The 25,790-nt window shown below is 43.8% G+C and overlaps 1 pseudogene; it reads right to left on the reverse strand.

Moving 5' to 3' along the window:
• Positions 1 to 7,226: 7,226 nt before the first annotated feature.
• LOC101117427 (nucleolar RNA helicase 2-like) lies at positions 7,227 to 22,645 on the reverse strand (annotated as a pseudogene).
• Between the last annotated feature and the right edge of the window lie 3,145 nt (positions 22,646 to 25,790).

Genomic DNA, 25,790 nt, shown 5'->3' on the forward strand with positions numbered 1-25,790 from the left:
TTTTAGCAATGTCAGTTTAGCTAGAATTTCCCAGGCTCAATATCTGATCACTCTTGACATCTAATTGGGTTCCTCACTTTCCACCATCCCTCAAGTGATGTCTGATCACACTGGACTACCTTCCACAAGACTCGTTTGTTGGGCTAAGCAAGAATCTCCCCTTACCCCACATATTTTCTCTTAGTAATTTTCTATCTACTGACCCCCATCTCGCTTCTTGGCTATAAATTCCCACAGCCCAGGCTGTGTTCAAAGCTGAGATCCTTTCTCTTCTCCACTACAAGACCCTATTATAGTGGGCCCCCAGCCAATCCCAACAGTCTCACTTTGGGTGAAATCTGTCTTTCATCTTTAACAAATGTCATGAATAATTTTTCTTTCTAACGACATCTAGAATAGGCCTTGGCTTCTCATAGGCCTTGAGAACATTTTTGTTGGATAAATGAATGAAGTACTGGAGGCAAAAATTCTCTGACCTCCAGGGTCACCGCTATTTTCACTGCGCTCAAGCTGCACAGCTAAGCCAGGGTCGTGTCTTCTACAGACAGCAGAAGAATGGGTGAGCAGACGGAGTGCGAGCTTCCCTGGTGGCTCAGAGGTGAAGAACCTGCCGCCCAATGCAGGGGACGTGAGTTTCATCTCTGGTTGGGAAGACGCCCTGGAGAAGGAAATGGCAACCCACCCCAGCATTCTTGCCTGGGAAACCCCGTGGAGCTCGGCGGGTCTCAGTCCACAGGGTCAGAATGAGTCAGGCATGACTTAATGGCTGAGCAGGCATGCACACAGATAAAGTACAGCTTGTTTAATAAAAGTGTGAACTGAGTCACATTTGTAAGTTCCAGAATGCTGGCGAGATCCCCCTTTTTCCCAGTGAGTCTCATTGAGTATCTGGTCTTCAGGGCATTGAATTAAGATGGTTGAGGTACCCTCAGCTTCTGGAAAGAGTAATCCAATGATTTACAACAAACCATCAACCAGGTCAGCTGAAGGAGAGAGGCTCTTGGTAACTGATATCCACACAAGCCGCAGAACAGGCTGCATTGGGAAACACGCCTGCATCTGAAAGATGCACATTCCTTCAATTCCCCGAGACTGTCCCGTGTACAAGGGATTTTTTCCCTTGAGTGAAAAGGAGAGCGCTGATTCGATGAGAAGGCCTTGAGAAATCCGACTGGACTTCATATTTGAGTACTAAGAAAAAAATTGCTGGGAGAATATACTTATTTGGCAAGAAGATTTAATGGTGAAATGCAGACCCCTCTAATAAAAATATTTCTGATGACAGAGGCTGCTACCACGGAAAGAATGCTGGATGGAGAGTGAAGACTGGTCCCTAATTTCAAGTCTGCCATTAAGCAGCAGCAGGGCTGTGACCAAGCTACTCAGCCTTTCTGGGCTGCATTCGCTTCTATAAGTGAGTTGGTTACATAAATAATGTTAAAGGTTCCTGAAATTCTAAATTTATATATTCATGAGAAATGTTTTGGATCCACACAATTAAAAAAAAGAAGACCTCCTGTCTTTAAAAACAAAACGAACTGAGCGACAATCAGCATTGAAACAGAAATTAATTCATTAGCATTTGAAAATATCTCAATGGCAATATTTCCCAAACAATGACTTCATTGATGACATGAGTGGGCCATTGTGCCTTCTGCCAGTAGAACAGACACCACTTTATTCTTAGCAGCTGTGGTCCCTAATTGGAAAGGGGACTGGTCCAAAAATGATAAAGGGAAATTGCGTCCCAGCGCTGAAAAGGAGCATGGCACTCAGGGGCTTCCGCCGCTTCAGTCACTGTTCAGCCCTTGAGCTTCTTGTCAAGGAATTTGCCCTCTGGAGACTGAAGCCCCATGGTGGCTCAACTTTTGCTGTTGGGATATTTGCCCGAAAAAGTTCCTTTTGCTCTCTTTATTGCTAAAAATAGTATGCATGCACGCTAGTTGCTTCAGTCATATCCAACTCTTTGTGATCCTGTGGACTGTAGCCTGCCAGGAGGCTCCTCTGTTCATGGGGATTCTCCAGACAAGAATGCTGCAGTGGGTTGCTATGCTCTCCTCCAGGGGATCATCCCAACTCAGGGACTGAACCCACATCTCTCTACATCTCCTGCACGGGCAGATGGGTTCTTTACCACTAGTGCCACTGGGAAGCCCAAAAATAGCATAAAAGGGTTTTATTCATGGAACCAGTTCTTCAATGCAGCTTCCCTTGTACTTGAGCTTTGCTGAAACAGTTTCCCCTATTTTTTATTTCTTAGTTATTATTTTTTACATTTTGGCCACACTGGGTCTTCATCACGGCTCTTGGCTCCCCCTAGTTGCAGCGCTTGGGGTTTCTCTCTTGTCGCTGCTCATGGGCTTTCTCTAACTGCAGCCCTAGGGCTTCGTTGCCCCATGGCATGTTGGATTTAGTTCCCTGACCAGGATTCAAACCCTGGTCTTCTGCATTGGAAGGCGAATTCTTAACCACTGGACCACCAGGGAGGCCCCTCTATTTTCCATTTCCAAATAATTTTGAAATAGGGCAAAGCAGAAGAGACTAAATGTGATTCTTGCATCAAGTATTCAAGTTCTGAGGAGTGATGATTCTCTAGATTTATTCAAAGAGCCATGAGTTCTTGCTACTTCCTTTGTGGGGGAAGCTCTTTAAGTGAACGCCCAAGGCTCTTACCTCACCCACTTCAGAGCTTTGCTCAAACGTACCGTCTGCGAGCCTTTCCCTGTCCAAACACGTGCACTACTTCTGATCCCATTTCCTGTTCCCCATTCCTGATTTTTTTCTTCATACCATTTTTTCCTCCCACCGTCTCATTAAGGATAGCATCTTTCTGATTATTCTCTGGATCTCAATACGTAGTGGCGCATGGTGAAGAATCCACCTGCTAATGTTGGAGGTGTAAGAGACACAGGTTCAATCCCTGGGTGGGCGAAAATCTCCTGGAGTAGGAAATGGCAATCCACTCCAGTATTCTTGCCTGAAGAATTCCATGGACAGAGGAGCCTGGTGGGCTGAAGTCCATGGGGTTGCAAAGAGTGGGACCAAACTGAGCATGCAAGCACGCACACACGATGCCTAGAACAGCGCTAGCATGCGCCCTGTATGTATCTGTTGAATGCTTGAACCTTGGGTGGCATTTGAGAAAGTACTGTAATAAATATTTCCTAAAGGGATAAATGTATCATTCAGAAAGGGAGTCCTTTGAACTCCCGCTGGTCTTTTGATTTTCATTCTGGTGGAGCACGGAAGTAAACTGACTTGACATTTGATGTAGCTTTTCTGAAAGTCACCTACTTCTTCAGCGTTTCTTTGCTGCTAGGGGTGATCTCATCCTACCCAGGAAGGGAAGGCTGTTGAACACAAAAGGGACACGTTGGAATTCACTGTGATATCCTTCTGGGTCTCTGTCGCATGGCTCAGTTTTGTTTTGGTTTCTCCTGGAGGCTTTCTTTCCTCCTGTCCTCTCTGGAGATTTCTTATCCCACATTCAAACAATTCATGGTGGTAAAGTACAAAAACACAGACTGGGAGCATGTTAGATTCAGGAAGAGCCATTTAGTCTAGTGACTCCTAAGCTTCTTTGCATCCTGTAACTCTTCGGAGAGCTTTTCTAAGTACGGGTACTCACAGCCCACCTCAGACTACTCAGCTAGACTCTCTGGAGCCAGATCCACAGCAGGATAGCTTTAAAGCTCTCCTGCTGATGCTACTGTGGAGCGAGAATCGAGAACTAATGATCTTCCTGCCTCTACTCCCAAATCCACAGGTGAGAACTTGAACTCAGATGTGTTAGCTTCCCATGGCTGCTGTAACAAATCACTATGAACTTCATGGCTTAAACCGTAGACATATTCTTTTAGAGCCCTGGGGCCAGAAGCCCAAGGTCAGTATCACTAAGCCGAAACCAAACATGTTGGTAGAGCTGTGTTCTCCCTGGAAGCTCAGGGGGAGAATTGCTTTCCTCGTCTTTGGTTTCTGGGACGCCTCTGGTCTAGCCAGCAGAATAGCATCTTCAGGTCTGCCTCTCTCTGCTTCACCTTTACACTACCTTCCACTCTGTGTGTCTGAAACTCCCTGCCCGTCTCTTATAACCGTTTCATGCATCACAGCCTTGTCGAGACAAAGGGGCTTGTGTAACTCAATGAAGCTGTGAGCCATGCTTTGCAGGACCACCCTAGATGGACGGGTCGTGGTGCAGAGTTCTGAGAAAACGTGGCCCACTGTGGGAGGGAGTGGGGAACTTTTGACAAAGCTAGACAGCATATTAAAAAACGAAGACATTACTCACCAACAAAGGTCCATATAGTCAAGGCTAGAGTCTTCCTGTTGGTCATGTACGGTTGTGAGAGCTGGACCATAAAGAAGGAGCAGTGCCAGAGAGTTGGTGCTTTTGAGCTGTGGTGTGGAGAAGACTCCTGAGTCCCTTGGCCTGCAGGGAGATCCAACCAGTCAATCTGAAAGGAAATTAGCCCTGAATATTCATTGGAAGGACTGATGCTGAAGCTGATGCTCCAATATTTTGGTCATCTGATGTGGGCAGCCAACTCACTGGAAAAGTCCCTGATGCTGGGAAAGACTGAGGGCAGAAAGAGAAGAGGACATCAGAGGATGGATGAGATGGCTGGATGGCATCCCCAGTGCAATGGACATGAACTTGGGCAAACTTCGGGAGATGAAGACGGACAGAGAGATCTGGCATGCTGCAGTCCATGGAGTCACGTGGAGTCGGACATGACTGGGTGACTGAACAACAGAAATACCTCTGTGTGCTATTGGCTTGTGAGATTCCTGAAGGGTGCCTGCATTAAATAGACTGTGCCTCTGCCTGCCTCTTGCTTGCAGCAGAAAGCAAGACATGCTTGTGTGTGTGCTCAGTCGTGTCCGACTCTTTGCAACCCCATGGACTGTAGCTCGCCAGGCTCCTCTGTTCATAGGATTCTCCCAGCAAGGATATGCAGTAGGTTGCCCTTTCCTCGTCTAGGGGATCTTCCCAACCCAGGGATCAAACCTGAGTCTCCTGCGTCTGCTGCATTGGCAAGCCTTTCTAATTTGTTGGGTCTTTTATATGTATTTTGACGACTCCCATGCTACTAAGATTGTATTATGAAGTCTGAGACGTCACTTACAACTCCTGTGTGCCCATGGTGGGACTTTAGACAGATCTTGCCTCACTTCCAATCTTTTAGCTTTTTCTGCTGTCCATATGGTTTGCCCCTGGAGAATTATAGAGAATCCATCAGCTAGATGCTCAGGTATACTCCTATTACTCCAAGGAACCAAGGCTTGTGGTTCAATCATTTTGTTTGCCTGCAGGAAGACTCAGAACCCAACGTCAGTCTCTGTGAATAATTTATCTTGTTCTTGAGACCAAATACAATAACGAAGACCCAAGCTGAAATTTTTATAGGCACAGCAAACAGGCAAGATTAAGTGGCTTTTAAGCATTTAGTTTGGATAGGAATGAAAGCAACAGCAATAAAGGTGGTGTTAGAGAGATAAACCCTGTGTGGAAGAGAGGGAACGCAAGCTCACTGTGCAGTAGGGTCACTGGTCAAAAATCAGGACGCTTGGGAACGAGTGTGGACAACAATGTGTAAATTTAGGAATGCCAGTCATCTTCTTTATGCTCCTTGCACTCCATGCCTATAAAGTGGAGGTAATCTAAAATCTACCTGGAAAATATGCAAAGTTTTTAGAAGACAGAAAAAAAAGTACTATGTGAACGCAACAGAGCAATGTGTTTGAGAACAGCTGAGAGTAGATGGATCTGGAATGTGTGTGCTGCGGGCTCATTCATGTCCCTCCCCGTTTATATGTGGAAGCCCCAACCCTAGAGCGTCACAGTAGGACTCTATTTGGCAATGGAGCTGTGGCCGTTGTACTCAGCTAAGGTGCAGTCGTCTGGGGTGGAGTGGGCTCTGAGCTGACACGACTGGTGTCCTTTTAAAAAGGGGAAGCATGGACAGGCACACTCACGCAGGGAGAGCACCACGTGGAGACTACAGCTGTGCCACCACGACCCAGCCAGCCGCAGAAGCTACGCGAGGCTGCAGCCGATCCTGCCTGAGCGCCTGCAGAGGGGGCATGTCCTACTCACGGGCGCTCTTGCACTCCAGTCTCCAGAGACGTGAGACAAAACATTTCTGCTGTTTGAACCACTCAGGTTGTGGTGCTTTGTTAACGCAGCCTTAGCAAACGATTATGGTGTCCCTGAAATGGTGTTCCTATAGTGGGGGCTATCCGAATGGGCCACTTCCTAATGTCACCTCATGTAACAGATCCAACAATTCCATTAGAAGTCCAGACGGTGAACATGATGCCATCGTGAAGACCAAGAAGATGGGGTCTGTTTTCTGACGTATAGATAAACCTTCTTGATTTACAGGTGAAAGTGAATCCCAGGGAGGTGGTATGTTCTGCCAAGATGTTCTCGGGACTGGAACTTCATGTGCCAAGTTATTGGGCCCCAAAGAGTGGCTCAAAGTCCCTCCTTGTTTCACCATAGTGGGTGTCATAGATGGACGTGGACTTTATTGATTCATTTAATCAACTACTACTTATTTAATGTTGATTGTGCCAAGTTCTAATCTCCTCCCTCAGAACATTTTCGTGGAAAGAAAGTTGTGCTAACTTTATTTAGCTAACTACCGTGATGCCAGCTACCATGTTTCTCCACATCTGGGCATCCTGAGTAGGGAAACCAATCTATATGCCCTACTTTCTTTTCTCTTCTCCCCACCTCTTTTTCCAGCTCAAGACTTTCCTTTCTACCCACATTTGGCCTAAGACTCTGATTTAGAAGTTCTTATGTGCTACACCCTCACGAGTCAGTGGGAGTCATGCCTGACTCTTTGCAGCCCCACGGACTGTAGCCTGCCAGGCTCCTCTGTCCTTAGAATTCTCCAGGTGAGAATACTGGAGTGGGTTGCTATTTCCTTCTCCAGGGGATCTCCCCGACCCAGGGATCCTGCATTGCAGAAGAGTCTTTATCAACTGAGCCACCAGGGAAGCCTCCTATTAAGAGATATTTCTAAGTATTAAGACAGGTCAGCTTAAAAAGTATCAGCAGATACATGCTTGACTGTATCTTATAATCTATAGATGGTACTTTAGAATATTGGATTACAATAAAGGTGTAATAAATCCTTACACCTTTTCAAAAGGAATACCCAAGACAGAAGTAGCAATAAAGTTATAAATGACAGTCATCAACCAGATGAAATAATTTAGATGAAGCTTTTCTCTCTCGAAGAGATGGGAGCTGGGCCAGTGGGCAGGAAGGAAATACAACGTGCTTTGAACTTTGCATGAAAAATAATGTTCAGTTCCACATTGCTGAACATAGTTCTGTTTTTGCCAAATAAATTGTCTACTTCAAATGCTTTATTGAAACTCCGCTTCTGCCTTTGTTTTGGAATCTGTTACTTTTACTGCCCCTCCGGATCGCTGTCCTCTGAAGCTCCTGCTTCTTTCGTGCTGTCCCCTGACACCTCGGTGGCCCTCGCACCGTTCCCTGAAGCCTCGGCTGCCTTCCCGCTGTCCTCGGAAGCTGCGATATCCTTCCCGTAGACCTTCTAGCTCTGGTTGCTCTGTGGCCTCAGAAAGCTGCCAGTGCTGAGAATCACGTCGCTTGTCCTGTACTTCTGTTACTGATGCAGTAAGGATGTCGAAGCAAGCACCCTGCTTTCCTTTGAGAATGACCATTCCCTCCACTAGCGTGACCACTGTTTGCCATTTCAATCGAGCACTGCAAGATCGCGGCCATGAAGCCCGCTTCTGAGTTGCTCGAGGAGCGCTGGCCCACCGACGTGGCCCTGGAGAGGGGGCCGGGGGGCTGCCAGGGCTCCGGGGCGCCCTTCTCCCCAGTCAGCTTCTCGGCTGACTGCTTGAAGTGACCCAGTGCAGTGGGAGGCACAGAGTCCCAGAGCCTGATGGCATTTTGCTGGAAGCTTTTATTATCTCTGTTGCAGAAGGAACATCTATTCATTTAAATCTGATTCCCACTTTTTGCTCCACTTGGGCTAACTGGTATTCTTTGTGCTGGGAAAAGCAGATGCTAACCCCGGTCCTCCCCGCTCTACCTGTTTGCCCAGAATGATGAATGTAGGGTTCCACATTCTTTCGTGGAGAACGTTGAACAAGCTCAGCCTCGGGGATATCTAACCCACGTGCAGCAACATTGGTTGCAAGCAAAATCCCAACATCTCCATTTCTAAAGCCTTTCAGGGTGACTTCCCTTTGCTTCTGTGGAATGTCTCCGTGTAACGACTGGGCATCCTGTCTTACAGCCACATTTTGCGACAACTCCGGGCTTCTTTCTTCGTTTCACAGAATTGACAGTGCTCCCTGGAAACCACTGTACACTCGCATCATGTCTCCAGTAACTGTTGCTCTGAGCCCAGTGGCACCTGATGGCCGGATGCTCTACAGTTTCTGCCGTTTTCTGCGTCTTTTTACCAATCAGGTCCACTTGTTCATAGGCAGGTTTCATGTATTTCTTAGCAACAGTACACACCCAATGGGGGCAAGTTGCAGAAAATAGAATTTTTTTTTTCTGCAACACCCACACAGCTAAGGCTTTAACAAAACAAACAAACAAACAAACAAACAAACAAAAAAGCAAAAAAACCTTTTCCACTTCCATGTCCTGGGTGGGACAAGATCATGGAGACAGATACTCTATCAGGGCATGGAAATAATTTGAGTGGCAGAACTCATAAATAGAAGAAAGACAAACTAAATAACAAATTGCTTTTCTCAGACAGCATAAAGTCAATAGATTTAAGGAGATATAATTTCCAGGAAGGGACAAGAAGGCATTCATTAATTGGCTCAATGTGCCAACTGAGAAATATTTTGCAATGTGCTAAATTCATATTGTTTTTTAGTTTGTTTATACATTGGCCAAGATCTATGCTATCCAATATGGTGGCTATTTAGATTTAAATAAATTGAAATTAAACAAAATGAAAAATCCAGGTTCTCTGTCCCATTCACCACAATTCAAGTGTTTGGCAGCCTTGTATGGACCATGGTTGCCATATTGCACAGTTCAAATGCAGAACACTTTCATCGTTGCATAAAGCCCTATTTGACAGCATCAGTCTAGATGTGATAAATATGGAGCATGACATTGATTTTTTTACATTGGCAGATAGGTTGATACAGAAGCTGGGATTGGGAAAGTTTTATTTTTACACAAATATCTAATATAATTTAATAAATCCTCAAAAAGCATTCAGGTAATTTAAGTAATTAAAAGATCAGTCAGAAAGGCCTAAAATAAAGGTGCCAAATGGTAGGTAAGGTAAAAAGGTGTGCAAAGGAGAATATTGGCTGAAATACAGAAGCGTTTTGTGTGCCATGTAAGGTGCAGCATCTGAACTTGTTACTAGGAGAATGGTCTCAGTGATGCTCATAGAAATGACGTTGGGAACAATTCAGAGACTGTTCTCTGGGTCTAGTGAGTGGAGGGACATCTTGATGAAACACGTATCAAATCTGATGTCATAACTATTCTCAGATACATGCTAAGAATAATGACTAAATGCTCTTAAAGCACAAAATTACATGTTGTTTAACATGTGAGATTCACCAGAAGAGAGAAATGAGACATGGGTTTATGAACTTGAACGTTTCATACAGAAATGCTAAATTTACAGCACACTGTGGTTTATGTGATAAAATCAGGATATTTTATGACATCTTTGTATTGAAAGTGAAGTGAAAATCACTTAGTCATGTCCAACTCTTTGTGACCCCATGGACTATACAGTCCATGGAATTCTCCAGGCCAGAATGCTGGAGTGGGTAGCCTTTCCCTTCTCCAGGGTATCTTCTCAACCCAGGGATTGAACCCAGGTCTCCCACATTGCAGGCAGATTCTTCACCAGCTGAGCCACCAGGAGAGCCTGAGAATACTGGAGTGGGTAGCCTATCCTTTCTCTGGTGGGTCTTCCTGGCCCAGGAATTGAACTGGGGTCTCCTGCATTGCAGGCGGATTCTTTACCAACTGAGCTATCTTTTGTGTTAATAATTTATTAGATGTTATTACATTAAAATGTTTTAAATTATATGTAAAATTATAGTTAATTTCTGAAGCTAACTTTTGCTTCAAGAATTCATTGACAATGTTAATTGCTATTTCCTCAGAAGAGGGAAATTTCTCTACATTGAATTTAATTCTAAGAACTACAATGACTCAAGAATGTTTTGTCTAATTTGGCTTTGCTGTCAATTTACCCGAATTATACAAAAAATCTTTAACAATGTAATTAGTGTGCTGAAATAAAGGCAAGCCATATTTTTATGAAAAATATAATAATTTGTGAATGGCGTGTCTTTAGAACTCATTTTAACATGAGCAGTGTACCAACAGAACTGTCACTTGAATTAAATTCAGTTATCTTTGACATTATACTTACTTTTGATCATTTAAAACTAATGATATTAAAAATATTTTTCAGTTTTGTCATTATGAAGGTTTACTTTTCAAGGAAGGAGGATAGAACACATATGTCTAAAATTTTTATTTATTTATTGGCTGTGCCGCACAGCATGTGGGATCTTAGTTCCTCGACCAGGATCGAACCCGAACCCCTGCAATGAAAGTGCAGAGTCTTACCCAGGGATGGCCAGGGAAGTCCCATATGACAGAGTTTAACCAACGTCTGTCAGCGTGGTGTGCACCTTTAAAATACATTGTTATATGGCGTGTGGGCCTCTATTTGTCCCCTGGCCTTTGGTCTGGGAATAATAAGAGTGGCCTGGCTCTGTTCGTTAGTCCTTCTGGAGGAAGTAAAAAATACCTTTTCCCACAGGTTAGAACTTCCTGTTTCAGAGCCTGAGAGAACCTACAGAGACAAGTACAGGATTCTAGTTCAGCTTCACAGTTCACCTGTAACTGTCACGTCATTTCAAACACTCGAGGGTTGAGAATATTTAGAGAAGATTGTGCTTACACATTTGCAGTGGGTTATACTTCAGTGGGGAGAAGGCAATGGCACCCCACTCCAGTACTCTTGCCTGGAAAATCCCATGGGTGGAGGAGCCTGGTAGGCTGCAGTCCATGTGGTCACGAAGAGTTGGACACGCCTGAGTGACTTGACTTCCACTTTTCACTTTCATGCATTGGAGAAGGAAATGGCAACCCACTCCAGTGTTCTTGCCTGGAGAACCCCAGGGACAGGGGAGCCTGGTGGGCTGCTGTCTCTGGGGTCGCACAGAGTCGGACACGACTGAAGCGACTTAGCAGCAGCAGCATACTTCAGTGGGGGCTTCCCCGTTGGCTCAGCGGTAGAGAATCTGCCTGCAGTGCAGAAGCCGCAGGAAACACGGGTTTGATTGCTGGGTTGTAAAGATCCCCTGGAGGAGGGCATGGCCACCCGCTCCAGTATTCTTGCCTGGAGAATCCCACGGACGGAGGGGCCTGGTGGGCTACAGTCCACGGGGTCACAGAGTCTGACATGACTGAGCAACTGAGCGTGCATACTTCAGTGGATAGCAAACCGTCTTATGCCACCTCTGCAGAAACAGAGCAACAGGAAAAAGAAACGAATAGGTTCTGGTTTGAGGGATTTCACTTGTGCCCCAGGAAAAGTGTGTTTGGTAGCAGAGCTGCCTCAAACTATGGACGGGTTGACTGAACGGAAGCTAGGAAGCCCCCTTCCCTTGGCTCTGGCTGGATTTCTCTGCCTTGAATGTTGCAGACCTGGAGGAGTTACGTCTAAAAGCAGACATAGGAATTATTTCCAGTTTTATTAAATTATAGTTGACAACATGTAAATATTTAAGGTGGACAATTTAATGTTTTGTATACATACACATTGTGAAAAGATCAATGCAATGGAGCTAATTAGCATATCCATCACCTCAACAGCTACTGTTTTCTTTCTTCGTTTTGGTAGAGTGTTTGCGGGTCTAAAAGATTAGGACTTTGTGGCTTGCTGCTTTGGCTTTCCGAGAGGCTCAAGTAGTAAAGAATCCGCATGCCAATGCAGGTACTGTAAGACCTCAGTTCAATCCCTGTATCGGGATGACCCCCTGGAGAAGGAAATGGCAACCCACTCCAGCAATCTTGCCTGGGAAATCCTGTGGCGAGAGGAGCCTGGCGGGCTTATGGTCCACGGGGTCGCAAAGCGTCAAACGTGACTAAGCGTGCAAGTGCAGACACAGACAAGCCTGCTATTTAAACGCTGCGCAGTCACATCACTGCAGCTCAGAGGTGGGGAGTGAGTTTTACCCCAGTTTCCCTGGAAGCAGAGAACAGTCTCCATGAGTTGTAAAGCTACATGCTCTTTCTGTTTGCATTCTTGTGGAAGTTTGTTGAAGCCCTTCAACAATGGGGACTTTTGGTTCTTTTTTTACCAGGGACCTAATCTGTTGTGGATAACCACCAAGAGAGTGGCCTGCATTATGCCCCCACTGGCCAGGCAGCTGTGACACACCATAGTGAAGACAGGCTTCCTCAGAGGTCTGCTCTCCGTGAAAGTGCCCCCCAGCCTAGCCCAGAGGGGAGGGCCATTCCTGGAGCCGCTGCTGGAAAGGGCTCTGGGCTCAGGTTTCAGAAGAGCAGCTGCTGGCCGTTCAGGCGTCTGAAACCTTTGCCTAGAATGTGTAAAGTGTCTGACTTGCAAGGAAAGCTGGCAGCTCTGACCTCAGGGAAAGAGGTCGCTTTTGGAAGGGAAAGATGAGCTGGAGCAGGAAAGGGCAGGCGGCAGGATGAAAGGGGCGGCGTCTGTGGGCTGGGGTGGCAGAAAGAGGGGCGCACTTCCAGAAGGGACGACTGCCAGTTAATTTACATATGTGTGTGCGTGTGTGTGTGTGTGTGTGGGTGGGGGGGGGATGCTTGAGTGACAGCTGGCTGAAATGAAGGCGTGGGGCCCCTTAGAAAGTGAGCTGATGAGTGTGTGCCTGCTCAGTAGCTTCAGTCGTGTCCAGCTCTTTGCAACCCCATGGACTGCAGCCCACCAGGCTCCTCTGTCCTTGGGATTTTCCAGGCAAGAATACTGGAGTGGGCTGCCATGTCCTCCTCTAAGGGGTCTTCATACGTGTCTCTTAAGTCTCCTGCGTTGGCAAGCGGGTTCTTGACCTCTAGCGCCACCTGGGAAGCCCCTGAATGATGAGGCAGAAACTGCATGAAGATAGAGCCTGTTGGTTCCCTGCTTCAGGGTCAGGCCTGAGATGCTGAGTGTGGAGGCGGTGATCAATAAATGACTAGGAATTAACCAGTGAGCGAATGGCTCAGCGCATTTGTGAATTTCTTGAGTGCCCTTGTGGCCCTACTGGAAAATGCTTGACGGCTCCACCAGACGTGTATGGATTTGGAATAATGGCTCCTTCTATGTGAGCTCAATGCGTCCAGGCTCAATTTTTCCTTCTTTTTTTTTTTTATAAATCTCTTTAAAATTCTGGATTATAGTTCATTTCAATGTTACATTAGTCTCAGGTGTACAGCAAAGTGATTCAGTTAAACGTATACACATACTCCTGGAGAAGGAGATAGCAGCCCACTCCAGTATTCTTGCCTGGAGAATTCCATGGACAGAGGAGCTTGGCAGGCTACAGTCCGTGGACTTGCAATGAGTCAGACACGACTGAATGGTTAACGCATACATATTTTCATTCTTTTTTCAGATTCCTTACTTGTTTAGATTTTTACAGAGTATTCAGTCGAGTTTCTTGTGCTATATAGTCGGTCCTTGTTGGTTATTTGTTTTATTTTTTTGATTTTGATTTTTTTGATTTTCCTGATTTTTTATTTTGTTTTTATGGTTTTGATCTTTCTGATTTTTTGATTTTGTTTTCATGGTTTTGATCTTCCTGATTTTTTGATTTTGTTTTTATGGTTTTGATCTTCCTGATTTTTTGATTTTGTTTTCATGGTTTTGATCTTTCTGATTTTTTGATTTTGTTTTCATGGTTTTGATCTTCCTGATTTTTTGATTTTGTTTTCATGGTTTTGATCTTCCTGATTTTCACGGAAGCGTACTGCTTTGCAGCGCTGTGTTAGTTCCCGCTGTGCCGCACAATGACTCAGCTGCACATGCACACAGCTCTCCGCTTTTTTGGACCCTTCCCCTTTCGGTCGCCACGGAGCACTGAGCAGAGTTCTGTGCGCACAGGAAACCCTCACTGCTCACCTATTTTATGCACGGTGTCACCAGTGTGCACACGCCAGCCTCAGCCTCACAGTTCATCCCCCACGCCCCACCTCTCCCCCCGGGTGTCCATACACTTGTTCTTTAAAATTTGCTTGATGATAACAGCTTTGCTCAGTTGTGTGAGAATTAAAGTGGCATATGTGAGTTCTAGGTGTGTGTTTATTCTGAGGACGTAATCTCTTTAAACTTTCTCTTTTCCAGAAGCTGGGAAAGGATAGCTGTAATGGATCAGCCCATATAATCTGCTTTTAGTAGTCAACGTTACCCGATACTTAGAAATACGGCAAAGAGGACTGTGTGTCCTCTCAGTGTCGTCCAGGCACATGGAGTAATAGGCCTCCCCAACGACTGCTTGGTATTCTAAGAGAAAATGCCTGTACTCGATATTCTATTTTCTATGGGTGAGGGCCGTAACTCTGTCATAGTACCTTTCAGCAGATTTTTGTTTGGTAGAAATGCAAATTTCTATCCAATAGAAAATTTCACTGCAGAGGACAGTTTGCTTTCTACCTAACCTAGCAATTTTACTTCAGTGTTCTTTAATCCCTGTAAATTCTCAGTTGGTATTTGATACTATTTTATGATTCTGCTGATTCCCTCTTAAACTGGTCAAATAAGTTGATCCTTCTATATAAATTAGTAACATAAATTGATCATTCGAGTCATGTTTTCAACTTTTGAAAATCATACTTTGACAGTATTTAGAGATCTCCATCTTTTGCTATTAATGCCTAGAGCAAGCCTATGCTGGGCACTCAGCGTAGTTTTTTTGAATAAATGGGTGAAGAATAAACTAGAACGTGAGGTACTAAAGGAGGACAGAAGGGACCCTGAGTTCTTCCAACTTTTGAGAAAACGAATATTTAATGAGGTTTTTAAAATATTAGGTTTATAGCAGATTTTAGAATTCTGAGATAATTTCCTTTTTACCAGTATTAAATTTATACCAGTGTTAGATTTTTATATATGAAATTATGGTAATAGTACTTTGAGTTTACTTTTGAATGTTGTCCTTGAAAATAAAACATTGGAAATCTGCATCTCTGCGCTGGTTCATTGTTTTTAGAAATGTCTCTGGCCCTTGTAACTCACTTGATCTCTAAGATTTCATCCTCACTTGAAATGATCATCATGGGAAGATGAGATCTGGTTTACTTTAAACACGTCATGTAGCTTCCAGCAAGGTGTCCAAGACTTACTATTATTAAGAGAAATGGCTGTTTTGAAAGGCACAGTGCCTGCAAACTCTTTTATTCCCACTAATGTCAGCTTTTAAGTAGCTTTTAGAATGAAGGAGAAAATTTTTCCTTTTGCCATAAAAAGAAACAAGATGGTGTGGTCTACTTCAAATGTTCATGTAATTATCATTAAGCTGGTATGAAGCCTGAAGTGTATTAGGTGCTCACTTCATATTTGTGAAATACATTTATTTTCCACTTTGAAGACTATTTTTAATGGAGTTTAGTTGCTTTACAATGCTGTGCCAGTTTCTACTGTACAGCAAGTAAACCAGCTATCTGTAGGCCTTTTGGACTCCCTTCCCGTTGAGGTCACCACAGGGCACTGAAGAGAGTTCCCTGTACTATGGTCTTATTCAGTTCAGTTCAGTCGCTCAGTCGTGTCTGACTCTCTGCGACCCCATGAATCGCAGCATGCCAGGCCTCCCTGCCCATTCACCAGCTCCCAGAGTTCACTCAGACTTACGTCCATCGAGTCAGTGATGCCATCCAGCCATCTCATCCTCGGTCGTCCCCTTCTCCTCCTGCCCTCAATCCCTCCCAGCATCAGAGTCTTTTCCAATGACTCAACTCTTCGCATGAGGTGGCCAAAGTACTGGAGCTTCAGCTTTAGCATCATTCCTTCCAAAGAAATCCCAGGGCTGATCTCCTTCAGAATGGACTGGTTGGATCTCCTTGCAGTCCAAGGGACTCTCAAAAGTCTTCTCCAACACCACAGTTCAAAAGCATCAATTCTTCGGCACTCAGCCTATGAAAAGGCAAATGGTCTTATTAGTTATCCATTTTACACATACAGGCTTCCCTGTGGCTCAGCTGGTAAAGAATCCACCTGCAGTGCTGGAGACCCTGGTTCGATCCCTGGCTTGGGAAGATCCCTTGGAGAAGGGAAAGGCTACCCTCTCCAGTATTCTGGCCTGGAGAATTCCATGGACAGTATAGTCCACATATATTTATATATATATACCTGTATAGACCATGTATATTTATACATAGTATCAGTTGGAATTCATTTAGACAAGGTTCCTTTTTGTTTCCCATCTTTCATTGATCAAGCCTTACCCTCTAGGGTTTTAACTTACTACCATTTCACATGTTTGTAGAATGAAGAAAAATATAGGCATCTATAATATCTTTATATCATAAAACATACCTAGTAGTAATCTTATGGGTATTACACGAGAAAATTATAAGATGCATTTTTAAAAGTCTTTTAATATTAATTGTCTCTATTAGGAAATGACAGGAGTGGACAGTAGCAATAACAAGGAAAACAGACCTTCTGAAAGAGGATCCTCACATGCCTCACGTTCCCTTAGGAGGCTGGAGCAAAGATAAAAGTGCCAGCGGATTAGCCTTAATTCTCTTTATTACAACAGATGACAGTGCTTTGTTCAAAACAGTTGTTGAGAAAATATTCTCAATCAGGAAGAAGACAAGGGTTAGAAGGAAAATACTAAACTAATTGTCAAACAGAAAATTGACAAGTGATTATGAAGCCCCCTAATGTCTCGTGATGCAGTGATGAATCAACACTGAATTACTAATGCATCGTCACTAATTTTCAGAAAGGTAAATTGTCTACAAACGTAGCAGTCTCCCTGAAGTCTCACAGTCACCTGTGGCTACCTATCTTTTGAGTTTATTTAGGCCACTATAAGTGTCCAGAATACTTGACAATTGGGTTTAAATCCAAACACTCTTTTTTTCCCCCTAGAAAAGTGACTTAAGCTGGAAACTAAGCAAATATTTGAAGTTGGTGAAGGAGTGGTGAGTGATGAAGAACTTCAGATACTTTGACAAGACGGGCACCAATTAGTATTGAGTATTAAAGCAATGGTGTGCGTGTGTGTGCGTGTGTTTGGTGGGGGTACACTGTGAACTTGGTCCCCATGATTGCATTGTGAATACCTTCCTATATTCCAAGAAAGTGAAAAATATACATGGTGCTTTCAAACATGAGCTCTTCCAACTTGATGCTGCCCAGCTCAGCAAATGCAGAAGGAAGCCCGGGCTAGAGCAGGTGTTCAGATGTGTCCACTGGGTGGCTCATAGCTCACGCTGATTGTTCTGCTCTGCGGTCACAGTTCTGGGTGGAAGAGTTTGTGGTATTTTATGATGCTGAGGTATTCTATGGAGCCTCTGCTTTCACAGCTAAGGACTGGTGTCACTCCCACATTATAGTGCTTGCAGAATGATAGTCGTGGCTATACAAATTATGGCTGCATTTAGCAGCATAATTTTCCCTCTCATTTTTGATTTATCTGTAAGTACATAAAAAAGGATCATATATTTAACGATAAGAACTTTCTGAAATACTATTTTCTTGTTTAATTACATCATTGCTGTTTGCTTCAAGGTACATGTTTGAGTGAGTACTAAAAGGATTTAAAATGAGCACGTGTTATTTTTTCACTAAGAAAATAATATGTGCTCATATGAAAAACTGCTCGGTGAAAAGAAAAAAGTGATCTGTGTTCTCATCACTTAGTGAGAGTCAATGTTCACATTTGCACGTGTTTCCCTTCCAGTTTTTTTTTTTTTAAATGAATCATTTAGTTTTTAACATACTGTGATCATACCAAACATACATGTTGGTGCAGAATGTTGAACTAGATTCTATCAATTCTTGTTAGTGAGTAATAGAAAAAAAAGGCCAGGATAAATGAAAACTGAAAATAGAAGAAAACTCACTGTAGCCAATGGTCTAAACTTCCTCTTCCATCAAATCTTTTTTTTTTTTTTAATGTTAAAGAGCACCTTTTCTTTTCTTCTTTTTCTAAATAAAGTAGCTAATTTTGTGGTTGTGGCGACTCGCCCACCACCACCTCCTGGGAGCTCCTTAAGGAGCACAGTCCGCGGCAGTCATGGGACGGCCCCGGTGGCTCAGCGATCAAGGCGTCGCCTTCCCATGCAGGTAGGGTGGCTTGGACCCTTGGTTGGGGAACTAAGATCCCATGTGCCTTGTGGCCAAAAAGCCGAAATATAAAACAGAAGCTATATTGTAACAAAAGAAATACTTTTAAAATAATCCATGTCAAAAGAAAAACTTCAAAAAGAAGTACTAGCTGTACCACCATTAACATGTTCTGATACAGTCAGATCTAAGAACCAGGTGTCTGACCTCCACAGTGTTCTTTCCATTGCATCAGGCTCCCACCTTTGGGATCTGATTGGATGCAAATACTTTCGTAAGCTCTTCTTAGGTCACAATTGTCTTAGTTATTTTTTTTGGCATCTGAACTTGAATAAGCTGAAAAGATCTAAGAAGTCTGGTATAAACACCAAGAGCCATGCCTGACTCCCAATTCCAAAAGTTAGTTTGTTCTGTTGTGCCCATGATATGAACACTAGAATATATGAAAGGCAGGTATTTTGATTGGAATCTTTGTTGCATTTTTTCTACTTGTGTGATTTGAAAATTTATTTCTAGTTATGTATCTGAACTTTAGCTTTCTGATCAGTAAAATGGGAATAATATTATCTCCTAGAGCATAATACTATCTCATGAATTTTGAATGTGATCATACAACTTAGAAGTGACTGATAAAAAGCACTCACCACATATTAGAAGGATAAATCAGGTCAGCAACAATCAGATATAACCCCTTAGGTGATGCTGATAAATAGCTAAGCCTTCTAAAGACTAGGGATTGTGGAACAAAGGGCCCTGCAGTTAGCCTTGCATCCAAGGCTTGCAGAGATGGGACAATATGCAGGACTCTGGGTGGGAAAAAGGATGGAAGTATTTCAAAGTCTTTCTCATTGTTTTCCAAAGAACTTTTGATAACAGTGACCAACCATTCTTGTCTTCGAACCTCCAGTGCCCCAGTTCTAAGTAAGTGAGTGTATGTGCCAGAAAACCTTCTAGATGCTAGGGACTTTCAATAATCGGTTTTCAAATGAATTAGTGTATGGTGGGGGTGACTTAGGCATGTTGAAAAGGGATGCTTTATTTTATTTTTTTAATCCATTACCTTTTTTGGCTGTGCCAGGTCTTCGATGCTATATGCGGGCTTTCCCTAGTCGTGGTGGGGCATGGGCTCCAGGCATGCAGGCTCCAGGAATCGAGCCTCATGGGCTCTGCAGCACAGGCTCTGAGGTTGTGGCTCGTGGGCTTCAGCTGCTCATGGCACGCAGGATCGTCCCAGACCAGGGACTGAGCCCGTGCTCCCTGCATTAGCAGGTGGCTTCTCCACCTCGGTACCACCCGGGAGCCTCAAAGGGACCTTTTAAAATAAATTTTATCTTCTTTACTTCCTCATCCTGCTCTTCAGTTTGGACCAGTCTTAGGAGGAAATGGCAATCCACTCCAGTACTCTTGAATGGAGAATCCTATGGACGGAGGAGCCTGGTAGGCTACAGTCCACGGGGTTGCAAAGAGGTGGACACGACTGAGCAACTTCACTTTCAGACAATCATATTCTGATTTAACTGATATTATTTAGTCCTGGGATTTGAACTCAAGATTGCTTATTCTATATTTTTTATAGAATTTATAGAATAAATATATAGCCAGTATATTGACAGTGACTCAGTGTACTAAGAAAGTACACTAACTTTTTAATTATCTCCTCTCATCAGAATAAGGCAGGCCACATGAGAGAATTTTCCAGGTGATTGAGGTAATGCTTCTGCAAGGTTCAATACAATTTTGATTTTCATCACTTTCACAGTGAGAAATCATATGCTAGGGCTATATATCATTTTCTGCATCTTTAACCAGACGACACTGAATGTAATTCTACCTTTTATCAAGGACTGGGACAGCCCCTTCTTTTGCTCGTGAATGTCCTTGGGATCTGGGGTTTGTTTCTCCGTCCCTCTCTCTCCTCTTAGTCGGGATCTTGACCATCGCTTCTGCCATGTTTACGCATCTTTTCTTTCTCTTTTCCTTTGGTTTACCCTTTGGTCTCTTTCCCTTTCCTTGGTTTCTTCTGTTTGCTGGTGCTAGTTTTTCTGGCCTAAAAATCAGATGATTGAACAAGTTAAAACTAGCCAAGGTCTCGAGTCCACTGAGCAAAGTGCAAGTTTTAATAAGGATGCTATTTATTCTGTTTTCTCATTTATTTCAGTTGTGGGTGTTTTTAGGGAAGCCAGGGAAGGGGGGCTTAGTGAGAGGCACACTGGCCTCCAGGTACGTGAACGTGAAGAACTGTAGTGACAGTGCTTCAGGAAAGTCAAGTGTGGCAAGAACAGATGGAGACCAGCAAAGGTTGGGCAGACAGAGCTGGAGCCAGTTCTCCAGGAAGAACTGGACTGGGAGTCAGGGAGCCGCAGAAGAGGAGACAGACAGGAGATGAAGCTGGAGAGGAATGAGAGTAAGTGCCAAAAGGGGGAAAGGAAAGGAGCTGTCACATGGATGCCACGCCTCCTACACAGCCTGGCTGTTTGTTTAATCCTCTGAGCACGTTGTGTAGGTGTATCACATTTATATGCCCCCCCTCCCCTGAAAAAGATTTCCTCTTTACCCTTCCCTTTCCTTCTCCTTTATCTATTAACTTCCTATTGGGTTTGGTCCATGGGAGACTGTGATATGGAATGGAAGGTGAAAAGAGACAAGGTCGGGGTATTTATTTCTCTGGGTCACTGCAAGTCTGCGTCCGTCAACACTGTGGTCCCAGCGCCTCCCTGCCCCTTTAGGCCTAGTGCCATAGCTGGTCCAGGCTGGGGGCTCCTTTAGACCCTGCCCACGTCTTTCCAATAGACCTTGTATTAAATTCTCATCAATTACCAGTTTTATGGTGTCATTGTTATCCTGCTGTTACCTTGATTGACCCAGGCACTGCTTTTATTCTTCTGTTATAAATGGTATGAGTGAATTTTAGAGATTTTTATGTAACATGCCCACATTTCACACATCTAGAAATAGTTGGCTCTGGGATTTGTAGCCAGGTCTGTCCAATGCCTATGTCATTTGCATTATGCCAGGCTGGATGAGTATTTATGGGAGAAGCTAGGGGACCAGTATCCTTAGCTGGGAAGGATCCCACTATGAGATGAAGAAAGAAAAAATTATGATTTATGTATGCTAACTGACTGTCTAATCTGGGCAAGACGCTGACACTGGAGGGCCGTAGGGCATCAGGCCTGGAACGAGCTTCATGCCGTGTTCAGCGGAGCCCCAGGGGCTCCACACAGAAACATCTGGGTCTCCACGAGGAGCACAGCGGTTCCGGCCAGGCTTAGACACTCTCAGCTGTTTCCTTGAGGACAGATACACTTTAATCAGCTTCATTATTATTTTTCTCTGTACTAACCAAATAAAATTATGAGAGAGAAGTCTCTAAAGCTTCCCTTGGTTTCTTCTTTAAAATGAGACTGTCCTGTCCCTTAAGATGGTTGGTGCTATTATTGAGATCTCACATATAGAATACCTGGTTCTCAATGCATGTATATTTTCTTCTTATTTTCATTCTTCTTGAGTATATCCAGAGAATAAAACTCAGTTTAGGCCCTGATTTTTTCCAGTTACATCTCTCACCATCAGCAGCTCTCTAAGCGTGGCTGTGGGCTTGTAACTGAGCAGGACCCTCTGGAGCCTTCCCAGGACAGACCTGCCCCCATGCCCTCTGCAGCAGCTCCTCTCTGGAGGGCCTAGATAACAGTATCGATGGTGCACACTCCCTGAGTTGTTTTACAGATGCTAAAAACCTCACCAGATGGAAGAAATTAACTACTTGGTGACCATAAGCACGTAGCCCCTGGACCTGCTGGTAGCTAAAGATTGAGAATGTTAACTAACCCCTGTGACACAGTCCTGTTACCTCACCATCAACCAATCAGAAAATGGGGCATAAGCTGATCACATGCCCTGCAACCTCGCTCCTTCACTTGGCTTTTAAAAATGCTGTGCTGAAACCCTTCAGGGAGTTTGGGTTTTTGGGGGAACATGAGCCACCCTATTCCTTGAATACTTCTACAATGAAACTTTCCCTGCTCCCAATTTTGACATATTTTTTTGTTTGTTTGTTTGCTTGTTTGGTCTCACTGTGCATCAAGTACCTGAACTGAAGTTTGGTAACAGTCTGAAAAATTGAAGCAACTAGAAAGCTGAGGAGAGGGACATGAGTGCTCTCTGAGCTCTGACGAGCCAAACATGCCTTCTCTGCTAGGACAGAGCTGTGTGGTCCCTCTGACACATGCTGATGAGCAGATGACCCAAGGGCTGATCCATGAGACACAGGCTCGCACCCAGCTGCAAACAGCTGCCCCCGAGGCCTTCACCTGCCTGAGCAGCAGCATCATGCTTACTCCTAGGGCTCGCTAGGTAATCTGAGCTGGAAAAGTACCATTTGCTAGGCATTTACCTTGAGCTATGTTTTTCCCACAACAGTGTTTTATAACTGCTGATCTAGAGAGTTAGGTGGAAGGTATAGTCCATGTATATATGTATACTCAGTTGTGTGAGCACACACACATCTAAACACACACTAACACACTGCATCCATTCCTTTGTGGTGTGAAGTCATTATGCTGCTGCTGCTAAGTCACTTCAGTTGTGTCTGACTCTGTGCGACCCCATAGACGGCCTCCTACTAGGCTCCTCTGTCCCTGGGATTTTCCAGGCAAGAACACTGGAGTGGGTTGCCATTTCCTTCTGCAAAGCATGATATATAATGAAGTATAACTAAACATCACTTCATGGGAAATAGATGGGGAAACAGTGGAAACAGTGTCAGACTTTATTTTTTTGGGCTCCCAAATCACTGCAGATGGTGACTGCAGCCATGAAATTAAAAGATGCTTACTCCTTGGAAGAAAAGTTATGACCAACCTAGATGGCACATTCAAAAGCAGAGACATTACTTTGCCGACTAAGGTCCATCTAGTCAAGGCTATGGTTTTTCCTGTGGTCATGTATGGATGTGAGAGTTGGACTGTGAAGAAGGCTGAGCGCCAAAGAATTGATGCTTTTGAACTGTGGTGTTGGAGAAGATTCTTGAGAGTCCCTTGGACTGCAAGGAGATCCAACCAGTCCATTCTGAAGGAGATCAGCCCTGGGATTTCTTTGGAAGGAATGATGCTAAAGCTGAAACTCCAGTACTTTTGCCACCTCATGCGAAGAGTTGACTCATTGGAAAAGACTCTGACGCTGGGAGGGATTGGGGGCAGGAAGAGAAGGGGACGACCGAGGATGAGATGGCTGGATGGCATCACTGACTCGATGGACGTGAGTCTGAGTGAACTCCAGGTGTTGGTGATGGACAGGGAGGCCTGGTGTGCTGCGATTCATGGGGTCGCAAAGAGTCAGACACGACTGAGCGACTGAACTGAACTGAACTGAACTGATAACTAAACACTTCAGTGCATCACATCGGTGGTCCTCAAGCTTGGCTGCATAGTAGTAGAATCACCAAGAGGGTTTAAAATTTTTTTAATGCCCAAGTGGCATCCCAGAATATTTAAATCAGAAACTTTTGGAGTGATATTCCAGGTTATGGCAAAATGCAACCAAGTTTGAATATCAGTGTACCAGATTAAAAGCTTCCTATGATGAAATGCCCTTGGAATGCATTCACTTTGATAAAATGAGACATTTAAATTTTTATATATGGCCAGATTTCATACTGGTTAACTTCTGCTTCTTGCTGTGATGGAGTAACTTTGATAGGACATACCCCTTCACGGTAAACAGAGGAAACTGCATAAAATATATGAGACAGCTGTATCTGGACATTGGACAATAGGCAGGACTGTGATTCATGAGGAAGAAATAAACAGTGTGAGCCTAGTGTTCACCTGGGCTGTGTGTCTGGAGGCACTTCCCAGATTGCAGAGAAGGGAGGCGAAACTCAAGCGATGCACAGGAGCAGAGAGAGAGTGGGATTTTGGAAAAGTGAGGTGTCTGGAATTTAAGGGTCAGAGTATCAGGGAGGAGGAAGCTGCCTGGAGAAAAAACTCCAAAATCTACATAAAGGTCCCCTTGAGTATTGTGTTGAAGAGTAACCTACAGTTGTGAAGGGTGAGCCTCCATGAGGCTGGGCAGAAAAACAACCAAGGAACTGTAAGCTGAAGCGTTCCTAGAACACGTGTAGGGCTGGGAGACGTCTGAGTTCTGGTCAACTGTAGTGAAGAGTTCGTGCTGGGGCCCTGAGGACGCTGGAGGATCACGCCTAGTGAGACAGAGCAAACCAGCTCTAGAGCAAAGGACACTCAAAACTTGCCCTAAAAAGCTTTTAAGAAAACTTTGCAAATCTCAGACTGAATAACAAGTAATTTAAGTGAATGAAGTCTGATGCCTTTTAAAGAAATGTATATTAAAAGAAAATCCAGCATTCAACATTATAAAATGCACAGTGCCCAGGATTTAACAGAAGCAAAATACTAGGTGTGCGAAGAAGCAGAAAAAGTACAACCTGCTACAAGAAGAAGCAACGATGATTGTAAACAAAACAAAAATGACAAAGGCAATAGAATTAGCAGACGAGAATCTTGAAATAGCTAATAACCTTCGAGAATTTAAAGGGAAAATTAGCCAAATTAGAAGAGGAATGAGGGACTTTAAAAAGTGGAATTTCTAGAAATGAAACAATATCTGAAATGGAAAGATTCATTGAAATGGATTAGTAACTGTTAGACACTAAAAAGGAAAAGAAATCACTGAATTTGGAAGTGTAACAACGGAAACTATGCAAACTGAAGCACAGAGGGAAAAAGTCAGCATGAACAGAACCTACTGGCCAGGGGATATGATCGAATGTCAGCAGATGTGTAACCAGAATTTCAGACAATGTAGAGGGAAAAACCCAGACAGTTATTTGAAGAAACACTAGCAAATGTTTTTCAAACATGATGAAAACTGTTGATACACATATTCAAGATACTCAACAGACTCCCAACAAGGATAAGGAAAGAAAACGTCATATTGAATAGCATTTTTGAAAATCTATGGTAAAGAATAAATCTTAAAATAAAACAAAAGCTATCACCCTAGAATCCGTTATTCAATGCAGTTAGCTTTAAAAATAAAAAAGAAAGAAAAACTTCTTCGGAGGCCGAAATCTGAAAGAGTTCAGACCTGGGTGCATACCTGCACCATAAAAATATTGTTACAGTTTTTACTGTTTTTGTTTGTTTGTGTTTTAATATGGAAGGCAAATACCAGATGAAAACTCAGAACTTGAAAAAATAAGTAACACTGGAAATGGTAAATATGTTCATTTACACACGAAAGACTTTTCCTTACCAACATGTATTAAATGCATAAAATTATTAGTGAGATTTCGACACTCTTTTCTTTAGCACTAAGTGTTTGCAGTCCATCACATTTCGCCTTGGACTAACTTCATGTTAAGTACTCAACGGCCACATGTGGTGAGCGGGTACTATAGTGGGCAGCCCAGCGCTGGCACATCAGCCTGGTTCGTTTCCTCATTTACAGCTGACCCTT

The sequence above is a fragment of the Ovis aries genome, chromosome 9 (genome assembly GCF_016772045.2).
Source record: "Ovis aries strain OAR_USU_Benz2616 breed Rambouillet chromosome 9, ARS-UI_Ramb_v3.0, whole genome shotgun sequence".
NCBI classification, from domain to species: domain Eukaryota; kingdom Metazoa; phylum Chordata; class Mammalia; order Artiodactyla; family Bovidae; genus Ovis; species Ovis aries.